This window comes from Sinocyclocheilus grahami, unplaced genomic scaffold (genome assembly GCF_001515645.1).
Source record: "Sinocyclocheilus grahami isolate Dianchi unplaced genomic scaffold, SAMN03320097.WGS_v1.1 scaffold434.1, whole genome shotgun sequence".
In the NCBI taxonomy this organism is placed as follows: domain Eukaryota; kingdom Metazoa; phylum Chordata; class Actinopteri; order Cypriniformes; family Cyprinidae; genus Sinocyclocheilus; species Sinocyclocheilus grahami.
In genome coordinates, this window is record NW_015505613.1 from 279243 (window position 1) to 295276 (window position 16034).

Below are 16034 nucleotides of genomic sequence, written 5' to 3' on the forward strand. Positions count from 1 at the left end.
ACACACACACACACACACACACACACACACACACACACACACACTCAGAGAGAATATAAGAGTACAGCTGAGCATGTGCGAGCCAGAGAGTGACAAGGAGCAGACATGAAAGAGAGACACAGACTTCTAGAGTAAAGAAAAAACAGAGGGAGGGCAGATGGATGACACACTGAAAAAAAACAGCAGAGGAAACAGAACAAGAACAGAGAAAAGGTGAGAAACAGAGTGTGAGGGGAAGGCAAGATATAAAATAGACGCAGAAAGATGTATTGCATTGAAAGAGAGGGGGGTGGGGTGTGGGGGGGAGAACAGCATGAGTGAAGAAAGAAGGGAAAAGCAAATGAAGTCCACAGAGGGAGAGCCGGGAAGGGAGAGGAAGTTCTCTACGGACACAGATGAGGTCATATTTATTAATAACACCCTTACTAATACTAACAGGCAGACGGGGACGATTTTAATGGGACAATATGCACATGTAAGCATGTGTGTGTGTCTGCATTCCCCTGTGTATGTGTGTGTGTCGAAGTTTGTTTAGTAGGACACGTTGCCCCTGTTATAACTCAGCAGGGCTGATCTGTCAGAGAACACTGCATAGAGAACAAAATGAACGAAAGACAGAGAGAGACACAGAAAAATTGAGGTTACACAGGGCCATGGTGGTGGTTGGGAGCTTGGATGGATTACAGGCACATCTGTCAAAAGCTAACACAGAGAGAAAGAGAGAGAGAGACAGGCAGAGACAGAGAGAGAGAGAGAGAGAGTAACTCATATACTGCGGTCTTACTGCCAACTGCACATTTTACTGCTGTGATTAGGGATGTCAAAAGTACTGTAATGGTACTTTGGTACCAAGTCAATATTAAAATAAAACAAGATATCACTTTTAGTTCAGTTTCTGTAGTACCCCATACTAATTTCAAACACTCACTTGCATGCATGCTCTGGCAAAAGCACTCGACCCATATGACATGTATATGTATATATGAAATTACCTGTAGCAGATCTATACAGGTGGAGCTTGGGAAGGTGTGTGTGTGTGTGTGCGCGCGTATATATATATACACACACACACACACACACACACACACTCACATATATATATATAAATATACACACACACACACACACACACAGGCCACGTTATAATTTTTTTTTAAAAATATATATTAAAATAAAATATATAAAAAATATTATCCAGTACATATATATATATATTTAAAATCTCAGATTGTACAATTATTTTTATAGTACATTTTGTAATATATTTTGGCCTTTCAAGGTTTGAACAAAGTACATATTCAATTTGAGAAATATCTTTCCATAATTAAATAACTCAAAATTAAATTACAAATAAAAGATAATATATACAAATTATGATGATACTGTATTGTCCCTTTCAAGGGAAATTTGTTTTGTGCAATACATAATATGAAGCTGAATATCAAGATAAACCATTTAAAAAATATGAGGAAATATAATTAAAATAAACTTATTGCAAATATATTTTAACATCTATATCAGCAATGTATTTGGGCCATTTAATGTTGTAGGATGTAATGTTAGAACATAATTTGAAAAACATAATTATTTAATGAAATGAGTGAAATTACTTTATTGCAAGCAACAAATAGGCTAAATCAAATATATTTCATTATACTTTAGTAGCTGTTTTGCCAGTGTCCAGTTGTATTATTTTATTATCATTTAATTTTTAAATGGACTTAAAATTACAGCTTTTACATCACAGCTCAAAAAGTCACTAATGGCTCTGAAAAGAATGGTACACTTGATGTAGACTTGCACTATTGGGGCCTTTGCTGAAGCATATCCATGAAGTCCACAAGAAAGCAATGTCCATGCAGAGTGTACTTTCTCTGCTATTTATAACTGAAATATTGGTCTCATGACAACCAACAGTACACCAGATTTCCAGCAAGTTTCAAATCATTTCAAGTCAAGTTACTCAAAGTCATCAGACCGACCACTAAACCAATCTAACTTACAGCTAAAGGCTGTGTATCACTCCCTCTTTCTTTTCAAAACACTCTCAGTAGATAAAGATTGAAACTCTATCTCTCTGTTCTATAGGGCCTCTAGTCCTGCCTTCTCTTTGGTAATGCATCTCTAATAGGTAAAGAGCTGAGAAAGAAGAAGCAGAGGCCCCGTTTCTGTTTTACTCAGCAAATCCCATGCAGACGCTCTCAAACCCTCTCCGGCCTCGGTCTAAATTCATTTAGAACCACTTTCGGTCAATGGCCAGCTAATAAACTGCTGGTAAATGTTGCTAAGTTTAAAAGCCGCTATAAAAATCCGCAACGGACCCAGAGCCAATCAATGACTGTGAAATCTTTCAGTGCAGCTAGCTCACGTCTCACTTCTCGCGCATCTTTAAATTGATACGTTCAGGGTGCGAAGTGATTCGGTTACAGGCGAGTCGGCCCTTTCAAATGAGAATATATTTTCCGTTAAGAGGCAGAATAAAAATAGAAATTCAGACAGGCATGAAGACACAAAAGTGAGATGAGAGAGAAGGGAGAGATGGGAAGGAGAACGCCACCGGGCTGGCCTGGGGTCAGTGCCTTGTAGTGAAAAACAAAAGAAATAGAAAAAGCAGCAGAGAGGTGGAGAGCACTTCAGGTCTCGTCCTGAGAGAATGCAAGGCCACCTGTGCAGCATCCTTGATTACACTAGTATCAAGTGAAGCCAGAAACACACACACAAGCTCTGAGTCAAACCAACATCCAAATGAGTCATTCTCCAAACTAAATCTCTGACAAGACAAATGAGATAAACTGATGTATGATATATAATGAAACAAACTGATATATGCATGTTTATGTTTATTATTATTAGTAGTAAACTTCAAATTTGTCAAATGAGTCCCAGGATACCAATTTTCCTACACTGAAAAAAGGTGCAGAATCAATTTTCACAATTACTAGTAAATGTAAAGAATTCAGTGTGTTATGGCACATAACATCATTGAATTAAACATGAAATTTTGAAGCAGAAAGGCTGAAATATATTTTGAAAAAACATACACCAATAATCTAAAACAAAACATGAAAAATCATTTTATACTGTACATACAGTAGTTGTGCTAATTGTCTCTTGTATCATGCCACAATCTGTTTATTTTCATATAAATAGCTAAAATCAAATAAGTAAATTAAAATGTTAAATATTTAAATGTAAACATTATAAATGAGATAACATAATATTAATAATATTATAATATTATAAATATTAATAATATTTATAATAGCCCGCCATTAGAAAAATTAACCATTTAAAACAACATAACACAAATAACTCAAGAATGGAATGTAATAGTAATATTTGAAAGAATTTAATACTTTAATTCAGTAAGGACATATTAAATCGATAAGAAGTGGCATTAATACATTTACAATGCTGCAAAAGATTTCTATTTTAAATAAATGAAAGAAATGTATCACATTTTAAAATATTTTAATGTTATTATTAAGATATATTAATATCACGCTACTGTTTTTACTGTATTTTTGACCAAATAAATGCAGGTTTGATGAGCATAAGAGACTTAAATCAAAAACATCCGACCACAAACTTTTGAATGGTAATGTATCTTTCACTCTTTAGACAGTCAGACAGATATCGACCAACATCTATAGGTTAACTGATATATTGTGCATCCCTTAAAATAGCAGCATCCCTACAGAAACACCGGCAGTTACATTCCATCATTACTCCAGGACACAAGATCCGATCGATCAATGCACATCATATATGTGCTATACAATCCAGCACTAATATGTAAACCAATCTTGAATCTCCAGGTAGAGTCTAATGGAATGAAGCGCTGCAGATTACCCATGACAGCCCTGAGCACAGCTTAACCCACTACAATAACCACGCACACAATAATGCTTGGTTAATGCTGGGAAGGGAACCCCACCAACACAACAATACAAGTGCACACACAGCGTCACACAGCGATCACAACCACAGCAGCCATGAGACTCACTCTGTCAGACACACACCTACACACACAACAAGTGTTTTAATGGTAAGCCTGCGTTATTAATTAAATAAAAGCTCCCTGAGGGAGCGGAGGGGGTGTGCGGATTGTGTGAATTTAATCGGCACACATTCAATAACAGCATTAGAAGGCTGGATGGGCAGACAGAGAGAGAGAGAGAGAGAGAGAGACAGAGAGGTAATGTCACGCTGTGTTGCCGTAGCACACTCTTTCAGCATGTGGCATGATGCGACACAACAAAACTAGATCACATTATAATCAAGTGAGTGGGGAAAACTAGATTGCATGATAATAAATGACGCAGTCTACACTGCGAGCAAGCAAAACAAAACTAGACCGCATCCATTATAAGTAGAGTTGTCTATACAGGTGAGGGTTGATTAAATTAAAAATTAATCACAAAAAACTCAAATCAATCCCTTTAAAAGTCAAAAATGTTGGCATCACAATATTATAATGTACAATAAAAACATATATATATATATTTTCCACAAACAATATTTCATCAGAATCATTCATCAGAATGAATTAATCATTTGTGGCTCCTATATACTGTATTTATATGTTGTGTGCAGGCCTCCAAAACAATATTTTCAAGTCATGGGAATGAATTCTTAATTTGTGGCCCCTATATTAGTGTTGGGCGATATGCTCAATTGTCATATCGCCAGCCTGTGAGATCGCCGATACACGATATTATCGTGCTAATTTATTTAATTATTTGCTTACTTAGTTTCATTGCCGGAAACCAACTCCAGCATAAGGCTAAAAGCAGCCTAATGTTTTTAATATGACTGAATTTGTATTTAACATGATAACAATTTTAATAGAAACAATGCAAGTTACTAAGTATAATGTTTTCACTTCCTCAGGTATTCAAAAAGCAGCTAAAGAAAACGAGAAAAGAACATTTACATTAACAAAGAACAAGGGTTGATTAAATTAAAAATTAATCACAAAAAACTCAAATCAATCCCTTTAAAAGTCAAAAATGTTGGCATCACAATATTATAATGTACAATAAAAACATATATATATATTTTCCACAAACAATATTTCATCAGAATCATTCATCAGAATGAATTAATCATTTGTGGCTCCTATATACTGTATTTATATGTTGTGTGCAGGCCTCCAAAACAATATTTTCAAGTCATGGGAATGAATTCTTAATTTGTGGCCCCTATATTAGTGTTGGGCGATATGCTCAATTGTCATATCGCCAGCCTGTGAGATCGCCGATACACGATATTATCGTGCTAATTTATTTAATTATTTGCTTACTTAGTTTCATTGCCGGAAACCAACTCCAGCATAAGGCTAAATATATTCAGAATCATTCATCAGAATGAATTAATCATTTGTGGCTCCTATATACTGTATTTATATGTTGTGTGCAGGCCTCCAAAACAATATTTTCAAGTCATGGGAATGAATTCTTAATTTGTGGCCCCTATATTAGTGTTGGGCGATATGCTCAATTGTCATATCGCCAGCCTGTGAGATCGCCGATACACGATATTATCGTGCTAATTTATTTAATTATTTGCTTACTTAGTTTCATTGCCGGAAACCAACTCCAGCATAAGGCTAAAAGCAGCCTAATGTTTTTAATATGACTGAATTTGTATTTAACATGATAACAATTTTAATAGAAACAATGCAAGTTACTAAGTATAATGTTTTCACTTCCTCAGGTATTCAAAAAGCAGCTAAAGAAAACGAGAAAAGAACATTTACATTAACAAAGAACATCATCACTGATTTATATGCGAGTATATGCACTTTAAAAAACACTCCAGTTATAATCAGTGAAGCTATCTACACTGTATAATAAATAAAGCTCTTAACCCTTATTTTCACTGCACACGTCTGCGGCGTGTTACGGCTCTTACACGGCCACCGGAGCTGGCTGCGGCCACTCTAGTCAATGCTTGTGTTTATACCAGCTACGTTTTAGAGTCCCAGAAGCGGCTCTCCACACTGCATCGCTAAAGATAGGCGCCTAGTCTATAAATACTATAATATTTATAAAGCTTCTGTAATATTCCCGTGTCATTATTGAGTCATACACTCATTACTGCCCAACCTCCATCTCTGGACATGTTGCTATGGTGTATGTGAGTATCTGCACAAATCTTACAAAATGCGTTGGTAGTGCTCTGTTTTTGCTAACACTGCTAATGCTAACATGAGTGAACTCCATTACGTTTTTTATGACTTCTCTACTGGAACACGGTCCACTTGGTTGTGACGTCATTCCCAGCTCCGACATCTGACTTCTGACATAAATCGAACGCAGCATTAGAATGTGGTGCTTCTGGGAAACGTAGCCCAGGTCAAACAGAAACACCCCCAAAACTGGTTCAACTGGTTCATTTAAACCATTTAACTAATCAAAATTCTTTTGATATAGATTATACAGGTCTGTTTGTAGACCAAATTCCAAGTACATTGATCAAATGGACTAGGAGGGGTACGACAAATTAAAAATGGAAATCTGTAATATCTCTAGACACAGTCACTCAGGATTTACATTCTGGTCAATAAGGTTCCTTAAATATATATATATTAAAAAAAAAGTACTTATTCATGAGCGCGCCACCTTGTGTCCAATTCTCACAGCATCTTTTAGACATCCTGCATGTAAATGCCAAGTTTACGACAGCTGGAGGTTGGATACCAGCTGAGCAACTGGCATTGAGATGCATGGGAATGTTAACGGAGAGCTCTCTCCAGGAATTACAGATGTTCTTGACACCGCTTGTATTGTTGTGACACAACAAATATATTGCTCCCATTACGATTAACAAGAGAACCTTCACCGCAAACATGCATTCGTGATGTAGCAATGGCAGTGATGCAGTTTTGTTGCTTTGTGTCGCTCGTTCACAGCATGGATGGTGTGGAATGGAGGAAAACAAGAAATGTGATTCTGATTCTGATTTGATCTCACTTTCTTGTTATTTTATACGAGCTCTCTGCTCTCTCTGTCTGCATTAGTCTCTGTCTTTCTGAGTGACAGAGCTAGTGTGGCAGCGTGTAAGAGGCGCAGCAGGAGGTGTGCAGCATGTAGCGAACCAGGGTTAAAGGTCGTCCAGCAGAAGATGGGGGAGGGTGAGGGGCTAAGCGTTCGCACACACTGCCTCACCAGGGTTTCATGGTCCAACAGCCTTGCTATTGTTACTCCATCCTGTAGGTCTAGCACATCTGGGGGGATCTGATTTGGGGATAAAGCTGTAGAAGCGGGCACAGAAACCTGCCTTACACCAGGAGGCAGCAGTATTGGGGTGGTCTGGGCCTGTGTGGGGTGGTTTATGCGGACATATCTCCCGAGGGAAGGGGGGAGGGTTAAGGGAAAGGGGCTGAGCCCAGCTGTGGAGCCGTTTCCCTGGCTGTGTTTCTGCCCCAACGGCAACACACAGCCACTTTTATTGTGTGCGTGAAAGCTGGAGTGCTTGAATGTTTGTTCCTCTGGTGTTTCCTGCTGCTAACTGTTCAATCTTTAAGTCACTCGGGAAGGCATTATGGGCGACACAATGCCAAAATTAGTTAGATTGCCACTTTTTTTTTAATACATTTTGAGTGGTGCTTGCCCAAAACATACTTCTGCAATGCAACACGCATCGCTTGTGTGTGTGGTTGAAAGCTGCAACTGCTAAGACATTCTGATAGGATGCTAGGCTGTTGCTATGTGGTTTCTTACTGCCAAGAGTCAAACAAGGGGATGTATCCAATCTAGATATTTGAAGTCCTTTATCCAATGTATGTTTACAAAGAAATCTAATCTAATTACTCGAACAAAACAACATTGGACTCTGACTTTTACTAACACTGACTTTTACTATAAAGACAGAAAACACTGATATGTCACTCAATGACATGAGGGTGAGTAAATGATTCAATTCTCATCTTTGGGTAATCTATCCCTTTAAAAAGTACATCTCAAGGCACATCATTCATGTCTGTTAGGTATGGAAGCCCGTCTCCGCCACTGAAAGAAAAAAAAAAAAAGGTTATTGTTACTTTTTATCTCACAATTCTGACTTTTTTTCTCGGAATTCCGTGATATAAAGTCACAATTGCGAGTTATAAAGTCACAATTGCGAGATATAAAGTCGCAATTCTTTTGCAACTTTTTTTCTCGAAATTGCGAGTTTATATCTCGCAAGTCTGACTTTTTTCTCGCAATTGCAAGTTTATATCTCACAATTCTGACTTTATAACTCGCAATTCTGAGAAAAAAGTCTGAATTGTGAGTTTATATCTCCCAGTTCTGACTTTATTTCTCAGAATAGCGAGTTTATATCTCACAATTATTACTTTTTAACTCACAATTGCGAGTTTATATCACGCAAGTCTGAGAAAAAAAGTCAGAATTGCGAGTTTGTATCACGCAATTCTGAGAAAAAAGTCAGAATTGTGAGATAAAAAGTCGCAATTACCTTTTTTATTGTTTATTCAGTGGCGGAAACGGGCTTCCATAGTTAGGGCTGCACAATATAGAAAAAATATATATTTTTTTTGCAATTCACAAAATGTGGCATTTTTCGGATTATCGCAATTGCGTGTAATAAAGTCAGAATCGTGAGATATAAACTCGCAATTCTGAGAAAAAAAGTCTGAATTGTGAGTTTATATCTCCCAGTTCTGACTTTATTTCTCAGAATAGCGAGTTTATATCTCACAATTATTACTTTTTAACTCACAATTGCGAGTTTATATCACGCAAGTCTGAGAAAAAAAGTCAGAATTGCGAGTTTGTATCACGCAATTCTGAGAAAAAAGTCAGAATTGTGAGATAAAAAGTCGCAATTACCTTTTTTATTGTTTATTCAGTGGCGGAAACGGGCTTCCATAGTTAGGGCTGCACAATATAGAAAAAATATATATTTTTTTTGCAATTCACAAAATGTGGCATTTTTCGGATTAAAATTGTGACTGTGATTTCAAATTGGATCAAAAAAAATCCAAGTTCGATGTGCTTGGCCAAAATCTTGTGATTATATATATACATAAATAAGAAACCCTTAAAAATTCCTTTTTGTTGATAAGTGTCTCATTACATATGGGAAGATGGTTGGTGCATGCTGTGTTCCCAGATCCACATTAAAGCGATAATCCTCAGTGCAGATGTAGAGATGGAGTTCATGTTGAGCAGCATTTACAGTGAATCGAGCCGCTCTGAGCCGCTGCAAACACCAGGAGATAATGAGCTGCTCGTGTAAGACACAGTGCTGTACTTCAGTCTGAAACATGCAGCACATGTATTTTATAATCACAATTTTAGTTTTATTTTGATTAATCGTGCAGCCCTAATGTCCGTATAGAACAAATGGTGTGGGACAAGTTACGCACTTAAGTTTAATGCTTAGGTTTACAAGTTTGTTCAAATCCTAGAATCACTAATAATACAAACCATAAAGCTTGAACACCCCTCAACAGCTTATTAGTGCAGATGGGCATTAAATATTGCAACGCTCACATTACAGCCCAAGCTGAAATCAGTGCCAAACACTCCCTTAAACAGGCCTGAGATTTCACCATTCCAACTCTATTGTGTGCAAAAATACACTTAAGCAAATACATTTGGCTTTTGGGGAGAAAAAACATTCATTAGGTTTGGGCAAAGGGAGATATGAAGCACCTAAACCAGATGTGAGATCAGTAAACAACCTGAGCCCGAGATGCATTAGGGCAAACATCTGTTAGGAACGCACGAGTAGAAGAGAGCGAGAGACAGAAAAGGGCAGCAAGGGAGGAGAAAAGCTGCACTTGCTCAAAGCAAAAAAGCACAGACATGTGATTGCACCTCTAAATAACATTTCTGTAAACACACTTTCCAAAAGAACATTTGGAAATGGCTCACACAATAGGAAATCATTGACCGGCGCTTTTAATGCAATTCAGCTCCTACCTGTGGCTGCCAAGCTTTGAATGGCGAAAAACAAAAATCTGACCCTAATTTTAGGATGGACTAGAAGAAAAGCCACACAAATACAAAAGCATAAAGTTGCACTCATACATATACAACAAATGCACAGCTTGAAAAAATCACTGGCACAGCCTGCGGGGAAGGACACTGAAATAGCAGATGGTCGATACTGGTCATTTGCTAGCAAACGAGAGGGCCTACGCTCTCCACCTTTCCCCTCTGCGAGGCCTCCATACGCAGCTCGTAAAAGACATGTAAAACTGGCCTGATGGATCCATCTCAGCACCAGGAAAATGAGCCCCAGGACGGAGAAAGCAAAACGAGGTGAGGGAATGCTACCGAAAACGGCATTCATGGCCTAATAAGCTACACTGAATGCGTTTTAAAGAGATAGCTCACGAAAAATTACAATTCTGCCATCATATATTCACTCTAATGCCGGTCCAAACCTGTATGAATACAAACAAAGATGTTTTGAAGACTGTTTCTGTCTGTACAATGGAAGTCAATGGGGTCAAAAATATCACCCCATTGACTTTCATTGTATGGACAAAAAAAAAACATTTAAAAAACATTAAAACAATAAAAATATTAAATATTAAATTGAAAATGAAGCTTAACTATATATATATATATATATATATATATATATATATATATTTGTGTGTGTGTTTCGGTGTATATATAAAAACAATTAAATTGAAAATGAAGCTTAACTATATATATATATATATATATATATATATATATATATTTGTGTGTGTGCGTGTGTGTGTATGTTAAAAACTTAAACTTAAAAGTAAAATAAGCTGAAGTTGGTACTAAAGTTACTAAAACTAAAACAGTAAAAAATAAACAAAAATTACAGAAATAGATATACTTAAAAAATAACAAATAAAATGAAAAACTGAAATTAAAGATAATAAAATAGTTATATATATCACAATAGAATATAAATATTACTAAAATAACACTGGCCTTTTGAAGAAAGTAGGTTTTAAAGGTTTGAAATTATATGAAAGTGTAAACGATAACAGCATGGCTGAACTATCCTTTTAAATGTGTTTATCTTTTGAAATGTGATTTTTCTGAAACTGTCAAGTCTGTATCACTTTCACAGCTCTGTGCGGACGTGTTTCTCCACCTCTGGCCCACAGCTGTGCACACACCGACAAACACACACATACACACGCAAGCAGCATCACATCATTCCAATTTGTGTAAACACTGGGGGATGGTGGAAAAACGCACTACCCTTAACACAAATGCACACAAGCTGCCCTTCCATCCACACACACACACACACACACACACACACTCACTCACTCATGAACACACATGCAATCTCTTCTCTATTTGTAGTTCTGCTCTTAAAACACTCTTCCCCATCCCCTTATCTAAACATCACCCATGTCCATCCCCAGCCCCTGCTGTTTTCACTCACCCGTCTCAGCAGACGAGCCGTCCGCCTGCGTCCACTCCAGACCTCATGACCTCCCTCCACTTTTACACATCTCTCCCGAGACCCACACACTCTTGGAGTACCATTGCACTCATTACTAATACAGGTGGAAGCCAGAAAACAGAGAGACTAACTAGAGGCAAAGAGGAAATGGCATATAGGAGCGCACACTGATAGAGAATAATGAGGGTTCTAGTCGAAGGGGTTGCCGTCAATACGCACGGCCACCGCGCATCAACTCCCAGCAGAGAAAGAGCGACAAATAACCCTTGTACAGGCTTGAATAGGGAACAAACTTTACAATAAGCCAGAGGACGGAAGATGTTACGCAAGGTGAGGCATCGCGTTCACCAACTGATTTCTATTAATTCGGCGTAGAAGCAGTTCAGGGACACATCATGTTGGTTAGCTGCATGTGCTAATTGTGTGACGGTGTCCGCAAAACCGCACGATAACAAGACCCAAGGCCAGAACATTTGCTTCGTGATGTCAGGGATGTAATCCAATAATTCATTCATGTGATATGAGTTCCTGCAGGGGTTGATAGAGAGAGCTCAGGACGGCTTAGACAAGAGGATTTTGAATTCCGTACAGGTACTTCTGATTGCTCTGTGCACATGTTGTTGACATTATAATACATTTTTGGGAATTATGAGTACGGTTCCAATGATCCAATTAATATTGATGGTTTATACATGACATTTTACCATGAATGTATCTTTACAGTTGCATAAAAAGTAAAATTGTGGCTTGGATCTAGTCAAACAGCTTTTTAAGCTGAAGGATAGCACTCATTTTGGAATATAAACACTATAAAAGTGAACATATGCAGCTGAAAAGACATTTCTACCTGATTTGAGCCTTTAAATTCTTACATTTGAGTAACCGGGTTTATTCAGTTGTGTATAATCATTTCTTTGAACTGAATCAAATGGGTTAATTTAGGTGTTACCCCATGAAGAACGTTTTTACATTAACTGACCTTTCTTTAAAGAGTCTGATAACAAAATCTTTCAGATTTTTCAGAAATTTCAGATTAACCATTGGATGATCAGAATACAAACAGCTTTCCCTATCCTTGTAAATCCCTCTTGTTAATGTACTAAAGCTTAAATGAGAATCTGTGTGTGTTTGTGTGTGACTGACTGAGTTTTAGGTACTATTGACTGAGGAAGGATGTGAGTCCATTGTGGTACAACAATGAGAAGATCTTCCCTCCAGGAGCCCAATTTGACTCTCAATGGGTTTGAGGAACATCTGGGCTGAAGGGGTGACAGTGTATGGGCCCCCAGCAAGCTATTCCCTGCCAATTGCATTTAATTTGGTAACACAGTCCAGGACAGGCTGGAAACAAACATGAATGGAGCACAATTATACAGTTACCGCTCTCTTCTGCCTCCACTGTTCATTAACAGACAATGACGAGAGCGTATGACAGCCCCACATCACAATAATAAAGAGCTTTGTTAGAGGCTTCCAGCCTCCTCTATGCTTACAGACACTGCATGAATCACTATATTATAATTGACAATCGATTGTTCTTGAATGTGATGATACACACTGACCTCACTATTTCACATACACACACAAGCTATAAAATCCCATTCACATGCATTGTTTTCAACCTGTATATACACTTTTTTGTCATTTTAGGGTTTTTATTAAGACGTGATTTGGACCAATTATGAACCTCATAAGAGGTTTTACAATATATGATCCCTCACAAAATCAGCAAACACACTTCACCTTAAAACTCTGTATGTTGTAGGGATAGTTCACCCAAAAAATTAATATGTTGTAATCATTTACTCACCATTAATCCAAACCTCTACAAATGATTGGTCCATGCAATAATAAATGGTAAATGAAGATGTGAAGTCCCAAGAAGAACACAAAATCACCACAAAAGTTGTCCTTTCAAAGTCTTCTGAACAACACAATAGCTTTATCTGACCAACGGGACAAATTTTAAGCTTAAAAAAGTTCTTACATCCATCCTAGTGCTCTTTGAGTACACGAGAACTAGCTATGGCTTTATTTAAGTTTGACTCAGCTCACAAACTTGATCTAAATGATTTGTTTACAAATCAGATCTGATTCTCAAGTTCCACTAACCCAACCAAACAACCAACCTGCTGTTAACAACTCAAGAGAGGGTAAGATCACTGAATAACAACTTAAATTTCTGTCTCAACTGACAGGGCTGTAAATCTTTCAGAAGCTTTAAGATACTGTACAACTTTTATGAAGATTTTACATCATGCTTTAGACTTGACATCTTCAGTCACTATTTATTGTTAATGCATGGAAAACCGTGATCAAGACATTCTCCAAAATGTCTCCTTTTGAGTTCCCCAGTGGAAAGTAAGCTGTAAATGCTTGGAAAGACATGAAGGTGAGAAAATAATGACAGTATTTTTATTCTTAGGTTAAGTGAGTGAGTGAGTGAAGTGACGTGTGGCCAAGTATGGTGACCCATACTCAGAATTAGTGCTCTGCATTTACCCATCCAAAGTGCACACACACAGCAGTGAACACACACAAACCGTGAACACACACCCGGAGCAGTGGGCACCCATTTATGCTGCGGCGCCCGGGGAGCAGTTGGGGTTCAGGGCCTTGCTCAAGGGCTCCTCAGTCGTGGTATTGAAGGTGGGAGAGAGCGCTGTACATTCACTCCCCCCACCTACAATCCCTGCCGGTACGAGACTCAAACCCACAACCTTTGGGTTATGAGTCCGACTCTCTAACCATTAGGCCACGACTTCCCTAAGGCCTTAACTGTCCCTTTGACCATTTCTCTTCCTGAATGAGCGCCCAGTCTATAAACACCAGTGTCCACTCCATGCTGTAATTACTGTAATCTCCAGTATGCAGTGCGCACTTATTCCATTATAGACGACCAGTCACTAGAAGGAAAATATGGAAAACGCGCTCTGCTTGTGTCACAGCATAAAAACATCTGCTGGTGGTCAATCTCCAGCATGATTGTGTGATTTTGAACATCATGCACTTTAACATAAAATTTCAACAGAATACGTTCATCACATAGTATCTGTGTCACTGTGATTTCCCCCAGTCAATATTCCCTCAGAAATAACCGTTTTATTGTCATGTGAACGTGGCAAAAAGGACTGACGTTGTGCTTCAAATATATAAAATCCCATAAGACACACAATACACCGTCAAGCGTTATTCACTCACTCAATCTGGCACATAAAGATTTTAGTGTCTAATTTGTTTGCACGTTGCGATGTGAGTGCAATTAAAACCGCACTGCGTTTGCGCCAAGTTATATTCGCCAAAGTGACACAAACTGCCATTTACATTTATTCCAATCGTCTTTAGTTAGGATTTTAAACTTATCTAAACAATATGGCAACAGTTGGAGCTCCGCCGACTGACTGACTTGACTGACTTAATGACGGTATCAAATATCCTTTCCACCCCCATCGCTTTTACAATAGACGGCATTTAAAAAACACTAATTATGTTACGTTGTGACGTCACTTAATAACAGAACATAACGCTGCAATAATAAAACACTGCAATAATCCAGTTGTATTTGTATTGGAGGCGTCAAACTTACCTCAGGCGAGTCAGTGCGTAACGCTTGCGGGCTGTCAGCGCGTCCAAAAACGCATGAAAACGCACACAGCGCTTGGTCTTATAAGAGCACCATTTCAAAACGAGGCCAAAAAATCCCACATTTTCCAAAGAAAGGCTCAGCTCCTTGTGTTTTCCCGCATGCTAGGAGCGAGCGAGCGAGTGGCGCGATGGTCGGTGTCGGTTTACGCAGCGGAACTCTCTCCGTTCACTCCCTTTGTAAGTTCTAGAGAGGGATGGTGTATTAAACCCGTCCAGATTCACTTCTTCAAAGCGGTTCCCTTCCGTCTCAGCAACTTGAACCCCGCGCCCCTGTTAAAGTGAAGCTCTGTGAGAGAGACAAAAGGTGCTCAGCGGATGGGAAGCGGCGCGCAGCTCCAGTACGCCACACACACTGCACTGGAGGATATACTGCCTCCTGATGGGAATCGGTAAAGCGATGAGGCGGACCGGTGGCACACAAAAGCAGTTAAAACAGGTCTCCGCCCCAACCTCCCCTGTCCTGTATGGGAACGGGGCCGGAATATCATCATAATCAGACAGAGTGAAGCATTTGTCATTCTCTAATGGACTTCTGTGCTGTAGACTACTACATTATTTTAATGACTTTTTCTAGCACTTTAAAGTGAGACACATTACTGCATGTTGGTACCATTCACACAGGATGTTACATGTACAGTACATGTAAAAAAGAAAAAGAAAAAAGACAGAAAGCGAAATACACTGTATATGTTTTTAATTTGAACTGAAAATGTATAGTAAATGCAATGTAAAAATGCTACAGTAAAAAGTTGAGTTAATTGCTTGTTACCTTACCATTAGATACATAAAATTACATTCAGTTTAACAGGATAATACATTTATTTTTACAATCAAACACTTTTGGAAGTAAAAAGAGTGAATCATTTACGTTTAAAATATGTAATATCTTCAATAAATAAAATATTGTATGTGCATCACATAATAGTAATACATAGCATTTTTGTTTCTTTTTTGTTATCAGTTGAAAT

The 16034-nt window shown here is 38.1% G+C and overlaps 1 protein-coding gene across 2 annotated transcripts in view; it reads right to left on the reverse strand.

The window, feature by feature from the left end:
• Positions 1 to 15441, reverse strand: part of sema4c (sema domain, immunoglobulin domain (Ig), transmembrane domain (TM) and short cytoplasmic domain, (semaphorin) 4C) — an 86911-nt gene extending 71470 nt beyond the window's left edge. For both annotated transcript variants that reach the window (XM_016233566.1, XM_016233565.1), the window contains exon 1: positions 15008 to 15441. The gene's annotated coding sequence lies outside the window, so the exon portion shown is untranslated. The remainder of the gene's footprint in view (positions 1 to 15007) is intronic.
• Positions 15442 to 16034: the final 593 nt, after the last annotated feature.